The sequence below is a fragment of the Xenopus laevis genome, chromosome 4L, assembly GCF_017654675.1.
Source record: "Xenopus laevis strain J_2021 chromosome 4L, Xenopus_laevis_v10.1, whole genome shotgun sequence".
NCBI classification, from domain to species: Eukaryota; Metazoa; Chordata; class Amphibia; order Anura; family Pipidae; genus Xenopus; species Xenopus laevis.
This window is the reverse complement of record NC_054377.1, coordinates 36,016,347-36,037,036: the sequence shown is the minus strand read 5'-3', so window position 1 is coordinate 36,037,036 and position 20,690 is coordinate 36,016,347. Positions and strand designations below refer to the sequence as shown.

General features: G+C 41.3%; 1 protein-coding gene and 1 long non-coding RNA gene across 2 annotated transcripts in view; one reads left to right on the top strand and one right to left on the bottom strand.

Moving 5' to 3' along the window:
* LOC108713984 (dipeptidase 2) overlaps positions 1–20,690 on the bottom strand; it is a 440,550-nt gene that overhangs the window by 264,934 nt on the left and 154,926 nt on the right. The gene's annotated exons all lie outside the window — the stretch shown is intronic.
* The window catches only part of LOC121402992, a 79,696-nt gene continuing 59,882 nt past the window's right edge, over positions 877–20,690 (top strand). Inside the window, exons 1-2 of the long non-coding RNA XR_005966931.1 lie at positions 877–1,852; positions 3,651–3,730. This is a non-coding gene — a long non-coding RNA (uncharacterized LOC121402992). The remainder of the gene's footprint in view (positions 1,853–3,650; positions 3,731–20,690) is intronic.

Below are 20,690 nucleotides of genomic sequence, written 5' to 3'. Positions count from 1 at the left end.
TAAGCCAATTAAGATACCAAGTGATTGATAGTGTGGGCCCTCTGAGACGTGGGGGAAATAGAGTGCAATTGCTAAAGAAAATGGAAACGAAATGGATATTTAGATTGGGTACGTTGACCCCTGGGGGATTAAATAGAGAATATACTCCCGAATTATTTATTTGAGATGGTATTTTTTGTATCGTGCTTTTAGTGTAACAAAATGTATTTTTACTACGTATACAATGTTTATAGATGTTATAGACAATGTTTCAATTATTAAGCAACTTTTACTAGCTTTGAATTGCTCATATTCATATATTTTTCTTAAACTTTTCTTATATTTTAGAAGTATATTGCTCCTATCCTGGGAATTGCTGGTGTCCTGACAAACGTAGACATCCAGAACTCCAGTGACAGAGCAAATTTGTGAGTCACACGAGATTTTAAAACTCATCACTACGGATTATAATGCTACAGTATCACATTGTGTTTCACAAAAATGTTTTTAAAATGTTCACAGTCGAGATATATTATATTGGATTTTTATCACAATTTTTAAACTTTTTTTAATTCTTATATAATTCTGAATGATTATTAACACAATGGATTATTTTATTACCAATGTATTGAGCTGTTTGAGAGTTAATTTTGCACAAATTTTCATGGATACTTTACAGAGACTGCTGGGAATTGAGTCTCTTAATTGGGAGGTGGTGATTAATTGTTAAATCCTCCCACTAAGCACCTGGCAATCACCTTTAAAAAGCATGTTTGTTACACATTTTGTTTGGCTTGATAAAGGACTGGAATAGTCCGAAACGTTGCCGTTGTTGCATGAATAAAAAGTTTTTTCACATATCGGAGTGCTGCTGCAATTGTTTATTCACGTGTAGAGAACCTGTGCAGAGAGGAGTTCAGCGTGCACCCGAGACTGCAAACAGTGAGTTGTGTGAGTGTGGCACTTTACCTCTGACTTTGTATAGATTGTAATTCTGCATATAAAGTGCCCTTACACTATATACAATGTCTCAACCTACAACTCAAGAAATACCATTGATTTTTGCTTATAGTGAAAGTGAAGCAAATAGAATTATACAGCAGAACAAAGGCAATAGTTCCTTTTAACAAGTGTCTACTGATACAACTTTATAACGAGAGATTGAAAGGGAGAAACGGAAATGGATCGGGTTGGATCTACATGCCATAACCCTTACAGAATATTATAAGGTCGGCAGAATACCCAGGGGCTTACGAGTTAATTTGCGACCAACCATTTTCAAAGAGAAAAAACATTTTTCACAGAAATATGAAAGAATTATCAACAAATGCTAGTTTGACATAATCCTATTGAACATTGAATTCTTACAGCGTGAAATTTTGGAGTCCTCTAAACATATAGAAGCTATGAGTGATAAATTGAAAGAATGTTCCCCTATAGAGACATACAGAACACAATTGCGACAAATGGAAGAGAACCTGGACAAGCACAGACGGGAGATCGAGGAGAGGAAGAGAAGCAAATTCCGCAGAGACGAATCCCACTACAGCTCAGGTCAGGTGTACAGCTGGCAACGGACCGATACTGACAGGAGAGGAGCGTACATGCAGCCACGTCGCACACGACGACGTCATCAGCAGGAGACATCCGATCAGAGGCAGCGCGATCACAGTGAGCATGGGAGAGACCGCTCTACCGATAGCGTGCAGTAGGATACATCAGCACAGGAGTCGTCAACATCATCTTCTTTTTTAGAATTGGGCAACAAAAAATACACACGAAGAAAAGGAGAGGAGGGAGACACCACAGACGCAACATGGGACAAGCGCAGACAGCCAGAACGACAGACACGGACCCAAAAGAGACATTAGTGGTAAATATATCTTCTAAAGAATTGACTCAAGCTAATGTTATGTTGTTGAGTAAAGGTGTTTCATTTTGTCCCACTAACAGATGTGATCCTTTTCAATTGGATATTGAATTAGAGGAATTTTTTCGTAACTTAAGATTGAACTCATATTTTTCTGGTCCCCATTCAGCTATAGAGACACAAAGGGTAACTGCCAAAAAAAGAACTTACTTTGAAAGAATCAGGTTTACGTAATAAAAGTCGGTTTACACCACCAGCTACGGATGTAGTGGTGGAATCATATATTAAACTGGTTAAAAATGATGTTATAAAACTGTATCCCAAACTGAAGACTAGACCCTTGTTAGGGTTGAGATCTAATTTGAGTAAACAAGAGAAAATACAACTCGATACACTATTGGCGCAGGATGATTTGATTTTTAAACCGGCGGATAAAGGGGGAGCCCTTGTTGCGTTAGATAAGGTTTATTATGTCAATGAGATCAAGACACAACTTGCAGACACAAAAATATACCTTAAATTGGCATCGGATCCGCTTAATAATATACAAAGTAAGATTCAAACTATTGTGGATAAGGCGGTGGAGGTGGGTCTAATTGATGAAGCTTTACAACATTTTCTCCTACAACAGCACCCGGTAACTCCCGTCTTTTACACCTTACCAAAAATCCACAAGGATTTGAAACATCCACCTGGTCGACCCATAGTGGCCAGTAGCGATTCAGTACTCGCTCCCCTCTCAATATATTTGGATAAGATTTTACAGCCCTTTGTGACACAAACTAAATCTTATTTAAAAGACACAACCCAGTTATTGGGAATTCTCAAGACATTGAGAATACCAGAGGAGGGAACTCTGGTTACGATGGATATCCAGAGCCTCTATACATCAATTATGCATGAAGAGGGGTTATACGCCATTTAGAAGGTTCTTGATTCCAATGATGCTTATTCACAGGAGGCTAAAGAATTTTTCTTGTCTCTGTTAAATATTGTCTTGAGAGAAAACTATTTCCTTTTTCAGGACAGTTTCTTTCAACAGCTACAGGGGACCGCAATGGGGAGCAAGTTCCGGCATTTAGAGAAGTTCCCTTAATGGCATACCAACGGGGTAGAAATTTGAGAGATATGGTCATAAAAGCAGATGTGGGACCTACAAAGAAAGGAATACAAAGGTTTTTGGGAACCCCTAGAATGGGAACATTCCCATGCCTGAATTGCGCTAATTGTAATAACATTACAAAAGGAACAACTTTTACACATCCACACACGGGAAAGGTGATTAAAGTTAACAACTTTTATACATGTGATTCAACATATGTTATATATTTAATTAAATGCCCATGTGGATTGGCATATGTGGGAGAAACAACACAAAAAGTTAAAGACAGAATTAAACAACATAAGTCTAATATTAGATGCCACTATACACATCTGCCTATTCCGGCACACTTTGTGGAAGCCCGACATACAGTAAGCCAATTAATATACCAAGTGATTGATAGTGTGGGCCCTCTGAGACGTGGGGGAAATAGAGTGCAACTGCTAAAGAAAATGGAAATGAAATGGATATTAAGATTGGGTACGTTGACCCCTGGGGGATTAAATAGAGAATATACTCACGAATTATTTATTTGAGATGGTATTTTTTGTATCGTGCGTTTAGTGTAACAAAATGTATTTTTACTACGTATACAATGTTTCTAGATGTTATAGACAATGTTTCAATTATTAAGCAACTTTTACTAGCTTTGAATTGCTCATATTCATATATTTTTCTTAAACTTTTCTTATATTTTAGAAGTATATTGCTCCTATCCTGGGAATTGCTGGTGTCCTGACAAACGTAGACATCCAGAACTCCAGTGACAGAGCAAATATGTGAGTCACACGAGATTTTAAAACTCATCACTACGGATTATAATGCTACAGTATCACATTGCGTTTCACAAAAATGTTTTTAAAATGTTCACAGTCGAGATATATTATATTGGATTTTTATCACAATTTTTAAACTTTTTTAATTCTTATATAATTCTGAATGATTATTAACACAATGGATTATTTTATTACCAATGTATTGAGCTGTTTGAGAGTTAATTTTGCACAAATTTTCATGGACACTTTACAGAGACTGCTGGAATTGAGTCTCTTAATTGGGAGGTGGTGATTAATTGTCAAATCATCATCATCATCATTTATTTATATAGCGCTGTCAAGATACGCAGTGCTTTACTGCAGTTATAGCAAACAGGGAATAAATGGTGGATAACAGACAAGGATTACAGAGTACAATAGGGTTTACAAACTAAAAGGTTAGGGTACAATTGAGACATTAGGATTGAACAGGGGAAGATCTTGGAGGAAATATGATGAGTTCTGTTTTAGAAAGGTTCAGTTTCAGGTGGCGCTGTGACATCCAGGAGGAGACAGCAGAGAGACAGTCTGTGACTCCCACTAAGCACCTGGCAATCACCTTTAAAAAGCACGTTTGTTACACATTTTGTTTGGCTTGATAAAGGACTGGAATAGTCCGAAACGTTCCCGTTGTTGCACGAATAAATTTTTTTTTCACATATCGGAGTGCTGCTGCAATTGTTTATTCATGTGTAGAGAACCTGTGCAGAGGAGGAGTTCAGCGTGCACCCGAGACTGCAAACAGTGAGTTGTGTGAGTGTGGCACTTTACCTCTGACTTTGTATACGTTCTCCCATTTATGTCTCCCACTAATCTCGATCCTATGACAAACCGGATTCCTTTAAGGTTATCAGTATCAATTAATGGTTTGAACTCCCCCCAGAAAAGGATCCTCCTCTCCTCTGATCTCCAAAAACAAAAATCCAATGTGGCTTTCCTACAGGAAACCCTCTTTAAAGAAGGCTCGGTCCCTAAATGGAACAACAAACACTTTCCTGATCTCTATATGAGTAAACCTCAACCCTCCAAAGCTAGAGGAGTTGCAATAGCTTTCTCTAGAAACTTTGGCTTTGTGGTCACAGATAGAACAGCTGACAAGGCCGGACGCTTCCTTTTTATAAAAGGACTCTACATGGGTCACTTATACTCTTGCCAACATTTACCTTCCCAACGTGGATCAAGCTCAGGAACTCTCCCATATTCTTTACAGACATTCACTGATGGCACCTTAGTGCTGGGAGGTGACTTTCATATACCCCGAGAACCGCATTTAGATTGCTCCACTGGCAAATCCAGCTTGCCAGCCAAACACTTCTCACTTTGCAAACAATTGCTCCACTCCATTCAATTAACCGATCCTTGGCGTATTTTGTACCCCAGTGAGAGGGACTACACTTTCTATTCACACAGGCACAATTCCTATTCGAGAATAGATTATTTACTCATTTCTCATAGCCACCTATCTGATGTCTTAAACTCTCAAATCCTGACTAGAACGTGGTCCGACCACTCTATGATTACCCTTCTACTGAGGACACCCCTACCTTCACCTAAACAATTTATCTGGCGTCTTAATGACACCCTTCTTAAGGACGATGCTGTTAAAACTGACCTACTACACCAGATGACAAACTATTTTGTTGAAAATTCTACACCTGACATATCTCCTTTGACATGTTGGGAGGCTCATATATGCGTCATTAGGGGCCATCTCATAAAACATGATGCTAGGTACAAGAAAGATAAAGAAAAAACTAGAACGGAAATAACAGATAAGATCAAATTTTAGAGCGTAGCCACAAATTATCCCACTGCGACAAAACCCTAAAAGACTTAACAGAAGTCAGGAACTCCCTTTCCGCTCATTACCCAAAAAAGCAATTACGATGTTCCGGCATAGACTCTATGAACATGGTGACAAATGTGGACGTCTTCTTGCTAGAGTCCTAAAACATAAATAAAGCAGGAACTTTATTTCTTCTATTAAAAGGGCAAATGGTGATCTGGTTCACACACCTGATCTTATTGCTGATGCTTTTGAGACTTTTTATAAGGACCTTTACCAATTGCCCGATAACTCTATAGATGACGGTCCTGACTACAAACAACTATTACAAGACTTCCTACAAACTTCCAACATGAAAAGCCTGTCTGCAGAGGATTCAGATTTTCTTGACCTGGATATTAGAATTGTCGAACTAGAAACGGCCCTTAAAAAAACACCCCTTCAGGTAAAGCCCCTGGACCAAATGGCTTCACTACCCTCTATTATAAGACATTCAAGGATTCACTTCTCCCTAACTTACTTAAAGTTTTCCTTGCCATCCAACAAGGCTCCCGCTTTAATAAACAATCTTTAGAAGCACAAATTAGCTTGCTATTAAATCCTGGAAAATCCCCCAATGAACCAAGTAGCTACAAGCCCATATCTCTGATTAATGGAGATATTAAACTCCTTGCAAAAATCATTGCCAATAGAATAAACTCAGTTCTCCCCAAACTAATTGATCCAGAACAAGTTGGTTTTATACCAGGTAAAGAGGGCAGAGACAACACCAACCGATCAACACATTACATTGGACTAAAATACACATTACCCCACTCATGCTCCTCTCCACCGATGCGGAGAAAGCTTTCGACAGAGTCAATTGGTCTTATATATTCTCTTGCCTAGAACACATTGGTATAGGTCCCAAAACACTTCAGTGAAATCAAGCCTTATACGACAACCCCATAGCCCGAATTCGCACAAATAGCCAACTGACTGACTACATTGACATTCGTAATGGCACGCGTCAGGGCTGCCCCCTTTCCCCAGCCTTATTTGTAATCACGTTGGAACCTTTTCTATATCGTGTCAGGATTAATCAGGAGATCAAAGGCGTTCCCATTGTAACTCGTCATCATAAAGTAGCTGCTTATGCTGACGATCTGCTCTTCTTTATTACCCACCCTAACTCATCCATCCCAACTCTCAACCATCTATTAACTCAGTTTGGCTACCTTAGCAATTTTAAAGTCAACTTCACAAAATCTGCAGCTCTTAATATCTCCCTACCACCATCAACTGTACAATCCACGAATGCTACCTTCCCTTACAAATGGTCCCAATTTAATATAATCTATCTAGGAATTAAAATCACGAGAGATTACACTGAATGGGCTTCCAAAAACTTAAGAGACCTGCTTTTAACTATTAGGAAAGACCTAGATAGATGGCTGGATAAACCTCTCTCATGGTTTGGACGCATGAATGTGGTTAGGATGAATATTATTCCTAGTATACTTTATATTTTCCAAACGATTCCCTTGCAAATTCCAGACTCCGTCTTAGATTCCTTACAATCTGCCATAACTAAATTCATCTGGCATAACAAGAAATCTAGATTGAGCCATAAACTACTTATAAAAGATAAGAACCAAGGAGGGGTGTCTTTACCTGATTGCAAATTATACTACTATACTGCTGGATTAGGACGCATCATGGATTGGTCGCACCACATTGACAATAAACTCTGGATTGAGATTGGGCAACAAGCTACTTCTAGCTTTCTACTACACCTAACATGGCTAAGACAAAAGATACAGACAAATTAAATACTTAGACCATCCACTCCTTACTCATACTCTCTCGCTGTGGGACAAATGTCGCCTTAGATTTAAACTTACCCAATTTCCCTCTCCGCTAATTCCCATAATTAATAACCCAGCCTTTCCTGCAGGCCAACAAACTAAATATTTCTCCCTCTGGCTGATAAAAGATAATTTACAACTTCTACATCTTTTAGATAACCATGATTTTATAGATAAAGGAAAATTTCAATTGCTCAAACCGTTCTCACCCACTGACCATTACAAATTCGCCCAAATTAAACATTTTTTCCAGAGTATGGGAGGTTCCTCTGCATTGGGACGAGAACTGACTTCATTCGAATCCCTCTGCTCCACTGAGACAGCTCCTAGACACATAATTTCTATAATTTATAAACTACTACGTCAACCTCACCAATTCACATCTCCATCCTACCTAGCTCGCTGGTCTACAGACCTAGGTATCCAGTTCCAAGAAGAGACCTTAGCCAACTGTATGATTCAATTATTTAAAAGCTCCAGATGTTGTAGACTAGAAACTAACTATAAGATAATCTCTAGATGGTACTTAACTCCTTTCAGACTCAAACGCATCTTTAAACACACGAGTGACAGATGCTGGAGATGTGGAATTGAGGAGGGAACGTTGTTACATATTTTCTGGTCGTGTCCACTTATCGTTCCATTTTGGAATACCATTAGACAAACCATGAACCATATCCTACAGTTTGATATTCCTGACGATCCGGCATATGTGTTGTTGTTCCATATGGATAAATCACTTCGCAATTTCACCTCCACTATTGAACCTCTCCTGTTGAATGCAGCTAAAATGCTGATCCCACTAAAATGTAAGCAAACTGCCTCCCCTACATTAAAAGACTGGTATAATAAGATAGAAGAACTACACAAATTTGAACAATTATCGTTATTTGATACTGATCAAAACCTCAGTTATAATACTAAGTGATATAGATGGATTTCATTTAAGGAGTCGGATTACTATAAACAATCACTCCCCTAGGAGTTTGACGTAACCTTCTTTCAGTGTCATGTCCAATGTATAGCCTGGCGATTCATGTTTCTTACTTATTTCACTGCTGTTAACTCAACGTGTTTTTTTGATGGTATCGCTCTATGACCCTATGTTTTCATTTATTACTGTAATGGCGATACTGATGTAGCATGTATCTATCACACTGTATTTCCCTTTCCTTCCATGTCATACCCCCCCCCTCTGTTTTACCCCCCTTTTTATGTTTCTTTTTGTGTATAAAATTCTCAATAAACAGTGATTTAAAAAAAAAAAAAAAAAAGAATGAAGATTTTCATTCATCCAGGTCATTGTATATCTAGTATAGGTACATCTAAAACAACTGGACTTGCTGAGTAATCATTGAAGATGTTTTTACTACTTATACGAGCAGCTTCTTCAGTTCAACTAAACTGAATAGGAAACGTCTTCAATGATTACTCAGCAAGTCCAGTTGTTTTAGATTTACCTATACTAGATATAAAAATTAAGCTTTACGGCAACTACAGGATAAAATAACCTATTGGGGCTCTTAATTATGAAACATTTATTTTGCAAATTAATTAGATCACTAAGATCGCTAAAAATGAATCTATTTTGACTGAGGTGTATCTATATATCATGGGTGTTGATCCACGTATTCCTATTTTTCCCTGGCTACCCAAGGTCCATAAGAGTTTTTCTAATGTTCAGGGTAGACCCATCATATCTGGCATAGGATCTCTAAATTAGCAGTTGTCAGAATATGTTGATCAATTATTACCTATAACATATTATTACACATGTGTTTATATTGACCAGTTTTTTTGATGGACAGCACTATATCAATAAAATTCAGGAGGTGGTTTGGAAACCTTCATGGATGTGACGGCCTTTTATCCTTCTATTGATTATGATCGAGTTTTAATGGCCATTAGCTTTTGGTTCCCACATTTGAGACTCTACAGAATTAATTTTTGATGCAAGCATTAGAGTATCTATTCAATTCTAATAATTTTACGTTTTACCATTCCGTTTACGTACAGAGGAGGGGGCGGCTAAGAGGGGGCACGTTTTGTGCCCTTATATTCCAACCTCTTCTTCCTAGGTAAGCAAGTATTTATTTATGATGAATCCAATCCCTTCCTAGAACACATATTAAATATTTTTGGTATATAGGTGATCTTATTATTATTTGGGAGGATGATGAGGATTTGATCAAGGCTTTTGCTCAATACTGAACACTCAACACTTGAAGGGTATTTCCTTTACCAGTGAATATAATTCTTATGAGATAAATTATTTGGACATAACATTTACAGTATGTGATGAGAGGATTTTGACTGGATTCATACTGGAAAACCTACTGTAAACATATCACCCACAATGGGTATGTTACCACTTTTTAAGGTTCAGAGGATTATTCAACATTATTATCTTTTACAACAGGACCCTAAACTAAAAACGTTGTTACCTGTACAAAGGAGTTTTGTGTTTAAAAAGGGGAGGCTTATACGTTCCCTGAGTTTATTCAAGGACCACATTTGTCCTTCCAGACCCATGCATTGATTAGATGTTAAGGGAAGTTATAGATGTAGGGGTACGCACTGTCATGCTTGTAGATATATGCGCCCATACCAAGATTTTTTGGGCAACATTAGTACCAGGACAAACAAGATATTATTTTATGCTAATCTGGTGCTGATAACGTTTTATATTTGGCCACAAGTGAGTGTGGCCAACAATATGTTGAAAAGACGACTAGAGGAAGCTCATGTCTGAACATGTGTTTCCTGAAAGGATATGAGTTCTGCTATAGCTAAACATCTTTAGAACAACATGAGGGGAGATTATGTGTCTCTTTTCAAGTGATAGATATGGTCACACCAGGCATTAGGAAGAGCGATATTGAGACTACTCTTTTGAGGAAAGCAATTTATTGGATATTTACATTAGGCACCATCTCACCAAAGGGTTTGAACAGGGAGTGGGAAGTTAGTTGCTTTGTGGAATGAATTTTCAGAATATATCTGTGGCATATTTATATTTATTTGATTGTTATTTCTTATTTTTGAATTTCTTTTGTCATTTGTGTTCTTTAAATTATATATTAATTTAGTTGATGAGTTTTCAATAATTTTTTTAAGAATTTTTTTTGAGTTTTGAATTTATTGATTTGATATGTTTTTTTGTCAGTGTCAGGGGGCCTATTGGCTCCCAACGGGGGAAGTTCCCTCCCTGCTCGCAGCGATGCTCATGCTGACATCACACGTTTTGCACAATGACATCATAGTGCCACGTACATCGTGACACAGCATGCGTGCTTAATGACATAAATTTGATGCAAAGGACACTATTTCAAGCATCTTTCAGGAAACAGACTTTGCTCTTTCTACTGAATGGAATTCTATAGTGTTGCTGACACCAGATTTGCTTTTGATCTTGCTTTTGGACTCTCTCTATTACTACCTTGCCTGGAATCAGTGCTCTTCTGGTTTTGACCTTGCCTGCCCCTGATTAACTGAATTTCCGATTCTCGCCTGAGTTGTCGTTCTTCAGTTGCTACCAACTGCTCCCTCCCAGCTCTCATACCTTCCTTCATCAGTCTCTCCTCTGTTCAGTTGGAGGATATACTGTGTGGAGCCTTCCTTTAGCCAATTGGTTCCAAAATATTGCAAGCCTTACAGTATGTCTCAGCCAAGAAAAATGGAACCTGCTGGGGAAGCTTTATCTATGGAGAATTTATCTCAGCAAATTGCTGCTCTTACACGAGCCTTTTAAGATCTACAAAGGGAGTACCAGAATATTCACTCCCACCTTGCTGAACTTCAACCCACTACCCCTGTTGTCGTCTGCGTCTTTCTCTAGTACAACAATGGTCCAGTCGGCTTCTGCATCACCTCCCCCTGAACCTAAAATAGCCTTACCAGACAAGTTTTCTGGCGAGTGTAGGCAATTTCGGACTTTCTAGAATAGTTGCAGGCTTCCATTCTCACTACAGCCAAGAACTTATTTTGATGAACGCACAAAAGTGTGGGCTTTAATTTCTGGTCTTCCAGATCTCCTGTGGTCATCTGTCTCAATGGATTTTATTACTGATTTGCCATCTTCCAAGGGATGCTTTTTTATAGTCATTGTGTGTGGTAGATCATTTATTCAAATGGGAGCATTTCGTTCCTCTGCCAGGTGTTCCAACTGCATCTGAAACAGCAAGTGTCTTTATCAGGAAAGTAATTTGATTACATGGTCTACCTAAAAATATCGAGGGGTCCAGTTTATTTTGAAACTCCCGCTGATGTCATGTGTTTTGTGTGTCTGCGATGACAGCATAGGACTGAAGCAAAGAACAATATTTCAAGTGTCTTTCAAGAAACAGACTTTGATCAGACATCATGTTAGCTCACTCCAACCACTTTTTCTACTGAACGGAATTCTACAGTGTTGCTAACCCTGGATTTGCTCTTGACCTTGCTTTTAGACTCTCTATTACTACCTTGCTTGAAATCACTGCTGTACTGGTTTTGACCTTGCCTGCCGACTTCACTGGATTGCTGCCTGTCCTGGCCTTTGGCTCGTCTGACCTTCCGATTGTAGTCTGCAGTGAGTCATGGTTCCTCAGATGCTACCAACTGCTTCCTCCGGGCTGTCATACCTTGCTTCATCAGTTTGTCCTCTGTTCAGTTGGAGGATATACTGTGTGGGTTACTTTAAAGTGGCCTGCCTTTAGCCAACTGGTTCCAAATTCCAGTAAGCCTTACTACAGTATGTCTCAGCCAAAGATTTTAACATCATGTTTGATTGACACATTTGGAGTCTTTCTGAGGAGGATCCTGTTTAGAGTTTGAGTAACTTTGCCAGGGAAACAGAAGGGGAGATAGTTGATCCAGCTGCTGTGGTGAGCTATTCCTCTGTTTGTTGCTGATCAGCATTCAAACTTTGTTCTGTGACAGCAATGAAAGTGATGGCTGTGCCTGAAGCATAGAGGTGAAGGCAACCAGCTGAGATTTTTCAGGTATGGATGTTTCCATGAAAAAAAAAATAGTATAAATTGAGTTTCATTTTAATTTAAAAAGGACTTTTATTATACAGCTGTTTATTTCTGGGTGACAGATCTTTGTTAATGAAGACTCTTTGGCCAGCTATGAATCCAGAATCAGGTTCAGTCTAAAAGCGCAGAGCCAGATATTTAAACTTACAGAGAGTATGTATGTTCAACTGTGTATCCAGAACTGCTAGTTTTTCAAGTCCTACCTAATATCCTGACACCTCTCACAATTTTTTTAGGAGTTACCCAATTTTCAGCTCCCTCACCCCTGTCTCCCTTCACTTCTGAGAATTCTCCCAGTTTTTCTGATTTCTGAAAAAGTATGATGTGCACATGCGTAGATCCTTCCAATTAGTGAAATTAGTCTAGACTAGACTCTAGACTTCAAGAACATTTGTGTGCATGCACTTCCACCAATGTCACTTCAAGGTAGGGACATTTTGTGGCACCTCCGGGAGGATTTTCCCTGGTTTATCTGCTCTGATGACATCTAAAACATTGAAACAGGCTGTCCACAAGATTGGATTTATGGTTCTGAGCTATTAGACTGTATCCATGTTAATAAACCAGTGGTTTCAGATGCATAATTTGCCATAGGAACATAAAGGAGTCATTTGCATGACTCCACCCATAATTCCTTAAGTGAGGAATAAGGTCTCTAATTTTTGCTGTTAAGACAGTACCTCGTGTGTAGCATATACCACACAAATCCCTTCATTTTTCAGAATGCCTTGTCTAACTATGGCAGAGGTATCCTGTGAGCGATCAATACCTTTCTTCTAAATAATGTCATCCAGCCTTCCAGGGCTATAATTATAGGTCTGTAGGCGTTTGTTCTGTATCTGTGATTTCTGCAGAGCTTGAATGTTTAGCACATAGTATTAAATATAGACTAAACACTAAGGGGTATGTCTAGTAACTCTCAAAAACCAATCAGCAGGTAGCTTTTACTGGTCAGCTGTTTGAAAATAAACTGATTAATAATCTGATTGGTTGCTAGTCAAGTAGTTTTCCTATTATGCCGTTTACCCATTGTAGCCAGCTGAGGGAATTATTTTCTGTGATAGTTACATAGTTAAATTGGGTTGAAAAAAGACAAAGTCCATCAAGTTCAACCCCTCCAAATGAAAACCCAGCATCCATACATACACCCCTCTCTACTTTTAATTAAATTCTATATACCCATACTTATACTAACTATAGAGCTTAGTATCACAATAGCCTTTGATATTATGTCTGTCCAAAAAATCATCCAAGCCACTCTTAAAGGCATTAACTGAATCAGCCATCACAACATCACCCGGCAGTGCATTCCACAACCTCACTGTCCTGACTGTGAAGAACCCCCTACGTTGCTTCAAATGAAAGTTATTTTCTTCTAGTCTAAAGGGGTGGCCTCTGGTACGGTGATCCACTTTATGGGTAAAAAGGTCCCCTGCCATTTGTTTATAATGTCCTCTAATGTACTTGTAAAGTGTAATCATGTCCCCACGCAAGCGCCTTTTTTCCAGAGAAAACAACCCCAACCTTGACAGTCTACCCTCATAATTTAAGTCTTCCGTCCCTCTAACCAATTTAGTTGCACGTCTCTGCACTCTCTCCAGCTCATTTATATCCCTCTTAAGGACTGGAGTCCAAAACTGCACTGCATACTCCAGATGAGGACTTACCAGGGACCTATAAAGAGGCATAATTATGTTTTCATCCCTTGAGTTAATGCCCTTTTTTATGCAAGACAGAACTTTATTTGCTTTAGTAGCCACAGAATGACACTGCCCAGAATTAGACAACGTGTTATCTACAAAGACCCCTAGATCCTTCTCATTTAAGGAAACTCCCAACACACTGCCCTTTAGTGTATAACTTGCATTTATATTATTTTTGCCAAAGTGCATAACCTTGCATTTATCAACATTGAACCTCATTTTCCAGTTTTCTGCCCAGTTTTCCAGTTTAGACAAATCACTCTGCAAAGTGGCAGCATCCTGCATGGAACCTATAGTTCTGCACAATTTAGTATCATCTGCAAAAATAGAAACCGTACTTTCAATGCCCACCTCCAGGTCATTAATAAACAAGTTGAAAAGCAAGGGACCTAGTACAGAGCCCTGCGGTACTCCACTAACAACACTGGTCCAATTAGAACATGTTCCATTTACCACCACTCTTTGTAGTCTATCTTTTAGCCAGTTCTCTATCCAGGTACAAATACTATGTTCCAGGCCAACATTCCTTAATTTAACCAGTAACCTTTTGTGTGGCACTGTATCAAATGCTTTAGCAAAATCTAAGTAAATCACATCCACTGCCATCCCAGAATCGAGGTCTCTACTTACATTCTCATAAAAAGAAATTAAGTTAGTCTGGCAAGATCTATTACGCATAAAACCATGCTGGCACAAACTCATAGTATTATGATTTGCTATGAAGTCCAGTATCTTATCCTTTATTAACCCTTCGAAAAGCTTTCCTACCACTGACGTCAGACTAACTGGCCTATAGTTTTGAGGCTGAGAACGGGATCCTTTTTTGAATAGAGGCACCACATTAGCAATTTGCCAGTCTCTCGGCACTATGCCAGATCTCAATGAATCCTGAAAAATTAAGTAAAGAGGTTTGGCAATCAATATGTTGCAGAGATGCCCTTATACTGTCAAAGTTTGCACATCTGAAATTTAGTGTTTTAGTTACTCCCTTATAGAATTGCTTCTGCAACAGAATCTCAAAGGAGACCATGTTATGATCACTATTCCCTAAATGCTCCCCCACACAAATGTTAGAGATGAGTTCAGTATTGTTAGTTATTACAAGGTCCAAAAGAGAGTTATTCCTAGTAGGTTCTTGAACGAGCTGGAATAAAAAGTTGTCATTCAGCATATTTACAAACCTACTAGCTTTTTCTGTCTTAGCAACCCCATTACCCCAGTCAATGTCTGGATAATTGAAGTCACCCATAGCAACAACTTGACCCAGCTGTGAAGCCGCTTGTATCTGCAAGAGTAGCTGGGCTTCATACTCGATACTTATACGAGGTGGTTTATAGCATACACCAATGATAATTCTTTTTGTTACCTTTTGCCCAGTCAAAATCTCTACCCAGAGTGATTCTACACCCTCACCAGTGCCAGCTATTGTTATTTCTTTAGCGCATTGATTTAATTCAGGCTTTACATACAAACACACTCCTCCACCCTTTTTAATCCCTCTGTCCCTCCTAAAAAGGGTGTAACCATTTAAATTCACAATCCAGTCACATGTTTGATCCCACCAGGTCTCAGTGATACCAATTATATCATAATTTTTAGAGCATGCAATTAATTCCAGGTCTCCCATTTTACCTGACAAACTCCGTGCATTTGCCAGCATACAGCGGAGGTTACTACTTTTACTTTTGAAATTTGCATTACTTAGTGAAGAATTATACGTTAAGTTAGTATTATTCTGTTTTCCTTGTAACAGAGGGACCTCCTTAGCTGGTAAACTGTATGCCCCCCTCACTCCTCCCCCATGACCCCTTACTAACCCCACTGCCCCGTCTACCCTAGCTTCCCCATAATTCTTTATCTCACCCACCCCCCTCTTGCCTAGTTTAAACACTCCTCCAACCTCTTAGCCATTCTTTCCCCTAGCACCGCGGACCCCCTTCCATTGAGGTGCAAACCGTCACGACTGTATAGGTTGTACCCCAACGAAAAATCAGCCCAGTGCTCTAGGAAACCAAACCCTTCCTTCCTGCACCAAGACTTGAGCCACGCATTTAGCTCCCTAAACTCCCGCTGTTTTCCTAAACTTGCACGTGGCACAGGCAAAATTTCAGAAAAGATGACATTGGAAGACCTTTCCTTGATCTTAGAGCCTAGATCCCTGAAATCATTCTTTAAAGGGGAACTATCGCGAAAGTCGAATTTTCCCAGTGGATAGATAGGATGAAAATAACAATATTCTCAGATATATTCATTTAACAGAAATGCTTACTTTTTGAAAGGCATTCAATAATATTACAGTGAGTTAGAATGCTTTCTCTGAGAGCCAGTTCAAGCAATTGCTGAATGGGAGTGGCTATACCCCAACTGTGATGTCACGTAGCAACTAGCAAAGTCCCACCCTCTTCATGCTGAATCCAAAGCATCCACACACCAACTGTATTCTCTAGAATCTCATTCTGAGAACAGTAAGGCTGCTATTCTTTTATACCACTCCTATCTCACTCACCCCTGCCACTCATACCTCACTCACACTCACCCCTGCTACTCCTATCTCTCTCACTCACCCCTGCCACTCATACCTCACTCACACTCTCATTCTGAGAACAGTAAGGCTGTTATTCTTTTATAGTGTGAAAATTGATTTTATTGGCAGAATGAGGTTTTTGCATTCTCCCAGATCAAAGCCTGCCACTCCTATCTCACTCACACTCACCCCTGCCACGCCTATCTCTCTCACCCCTGCCACTCATACCTCACTCACACTCACCCTGCCACTCCTATCTCTCTCACCCCTGCCACTCATACCTCACTCACTCACCCCTGCCACTCCTATCTCTCTCTCACCCCTGCCACTCATACCTCACTCACCCCTACCACTCCTATCTCACTCACCCCTGCCACTCATACCTCACTCACACTCACCCCTGCAACTCCTATCTCTCTCACCCCTGCCACTCATACCTCACTCACACTCACCCCTGCCACTCATATCTCTCTCACTCACCCCTGCCACTCATACCTCACCCCTGCCACTCCTATCTCTCTCACTCACCCCTGCCACTCATACCTCACTCACACTCACCCGTGCCACTCCTATCTCTCTCTCACCCCTGCCACTAATATCTCTCTCACACTCACCCCTGCCACTCATATCTCACTTACACTCACCCCTGCCATGCTCCTATCTCTCTCACTCACCCCTGCCACTCATACCTCACTCACACTAAACCCATGCCACTCCTATCTCTCTCTCACCCCTGCCACTAATATCTCTCTCACACTCACCCCTGCCACTCATATCTCTCTCACTCACCCCTGCCACTCATACCTCACCCCTGCCACTCTTATCTCTCTCACTCACCCCTGCCCCTCATACCTCACTCACACTCGCCCGTGCCACTCCTATCTCTCTCTCACCCCTGCCACTAATATCTCTCTCACACTCACCCCTGCCACTCATATCTCACTTACACTCACCCCTGCCATGCTTGCCTTCTACTCTCACACTCACCTCAGCCACTCCTTCTCTCTCACACTCACCCCAGCCACTCCTATCTCTCTCACACTCACCCCTGTCATGCTTACCTTCTACTCTCACACTCACCTCAGCCACTCCTTTCTCTCTCACACTCACCACAGCCACTCCTTTCTCTCACACTCACCCCAGCCACTCCTATCTCTCGTACACTCAACCTTGCAATGCTTACCATCTACTCTCACACTCACCTCAGCCACTCCTTTCTCTCTCACACTCACCCCAGCCACTCCTATCTCTCTCACACTCACCCCTGCCATGCTTACCTTCTACACTCACCTCAGCCACTCCTTTCTCTCTCACACTCACCACAGCCACTCCTTTCTCTCTCTCACTCACCCCTGCCACTCATACCTCACTCACACTCACCCCTGCCACTCATATCCCTCACACTCACCCCTGCCACTCATACCTCACCCCTGCCACTCCTATCTCTCTCACTCACCCCTGCCACTCATACCTCACCCTGCCACTCATACCTCACTCACCCCTACCACTCCTATCTCACTCACCCCTGCCACTCATACCTCACTCACACTCACCCCTGCAACTCCTATCTCTCTCACCCCTGACACTCATACCTCACTCACACTCACCCCTGCCACTCATATCTCTCTCACTCACCCCTGCCACTCCTATCTCTCTCACTCACCCCTGCCCCTCATACCTCACTCACACTCACCCGTGCCACTCCTATCTCTCTCTCACCCCTGCCACTAATATCTCTCTCACACTCACCCCTGCCACTCATATCTCACTTACACTCACCCCTGCCATGCTTGCCTTCTACTCTCACACTCACCTCAGCCACTCCTTTCTCTCTCACACTCACCCCAGCCACTCCTATCTCTCTCACACTCACCCCTGTCATGCTTACCTTCTACTCTCACACTCACCTCAGCCACTCCTTTCTCTCTCACACTCACCACGGCCACTCCTTTCTCTCACACTCACCCCAGCCACTCCTATCTCTCGTACACTCAACCTTGCAATGCTTACCATCTACTCTCACACTCACCTCAGCCACTCCTTTCTCTCTCACACTCACCCCAGCCACTCCTATCTCTCTCACACTCACCCCTGCCATGCTTACCTTCTACACTCACCTCAGCCACTCCTTTCTCCCTCACACTCACCCCTGCCACTCATACCTCACCCCTGCCACTCCTATCTCTCTCACTCACCCCTGCCACTCATACCTCACCCTGCCACTCATACCTCACTCACCCCTACCAATCCTATCTCACTCACCCCTGCCACTCATACCTCACTCACACTCACCCCTGCAACTCCTATCTCTCTCACCCCTGCCACTCATACCTCACTCACACTCACCCCTGCCACTCATATCTCTCTCACTCACCCCTGCCACTCATACCTCACCCCTGCCACTCCTATCTCTCTCACTCACCCCTGCCACTCATACCACACTCACCCGTGCCACTCCTATCTCTCTCTCACCCCTGCCACTAATATCTCTCTCACACTCACCCCTGCCACTCATATCTCACTTACACTCACCCCTGCCATGCTCCTATCTCTCTCACTCACCCCTGCCACTCATAACTCACTCACACTCAACCCGTGCCACTCCTATCTCTCTCTCACCCCTGCCACTAATAACTCTCTCACACTCACCCCTGCCACTCATATCTCTCTCACTCACCCCTGCCACTCATACCTCACCCCTGCCACTCTTATCTCTCTCACTCACCCCTGCCACTCATACCTCACTCACACTCACCCGTGCCACTCCTATCTCTCTCTCACCCCTGCCACTAATATCTCTCTCACACTCACCCCTGCCACTCATATCTCACTTACACTCACCCCTGCCATGCTTGCCTTCTACTCTCACACTCACCTCAGCCACTCCTTTCTCTCTCACACTCACCCCAGCCACTCCTTTCTCTCTCACACTCACCACAGCCACTCCTTTCTCTCTCACACTCACCCCAGCCACTCCTATCTCTCGTACACTCAACCTTGCAATGCTTACCATCTACTCTCACACTCACCTCAGCCACTCCTTTCTCTCTCACACTCACCCCAGCCACTCCTATCTCTCTCACACTCACCCCTGCCATGCTTACCGTCTACACTCACCTCAGCCACTCCTTTCTCTCTCACACTCACCACAGCCAATCCTTTCTCTCTCTTACTCACCCCTGCCACTCATACCTCACTCACACTCACCCCTGCCACTCATATCCCTCACACTCACCCCTGCCACTCATACCTCACCCCTGCCACTCCTATCTCTCTCACTCACCCCTGCCACTCATACCTCACTCACACTCATCCCTGCCACTAATATCTCTCACACTCACCCCTGCCACTCCTCTCTCACACTCACCCCTGCCATGCTTGCCTTCTACTCTCACACTCACCTCAGCCACTCCTTTCTCTCTCACACTCACCCCAATTGACTCCAAACAGGTTCTAGGAGGTCCACCATAGGCTAAAACAGCAATTCAGCAGGTTTTAGATGGTGAATGGTTCAAGTCGAAGTTTTTAAAGAGACAGCACATGATAAATTTCGATATTCGAAAAGCTAAATTTTTTTAAATTCAAATAGAATGTTTGCCTATTCGATAGTCGAAGTACACAAAAATAGCTCTAAATTTGAATTTTTTTTACTTTGAATTTTTATTTCGACCCTTGATAAATCTGCCCCTGTTCTCTCACTTTAGGGGCATTTTCTGAGGAGAAATCTTTAGTTTACCTAGGAAAACTATACATTGTTTTTTTTCAGTAGAAAATAAGCTTTCTAAATCTTGAGTTTTCATGTATTTCCACCTCTTTTTTGAAAAATACACATTCTGATGATTACATAATGAGTAACTATATCTTTCTACTCCTAACTACCAAACATCAAAGCTTGTCTTAACTTTGCGGTTCTTATAAAAATGTATTAAAATTCTGAAAAATCACTTCAAAGGTTTTATTTTTCTGCTCCGCATATCCCACACTGTATTAGGTACCCTGAATATAATTGCCAGGGGTCCACTGAACAGTTTGATGCCCGTTGTGCA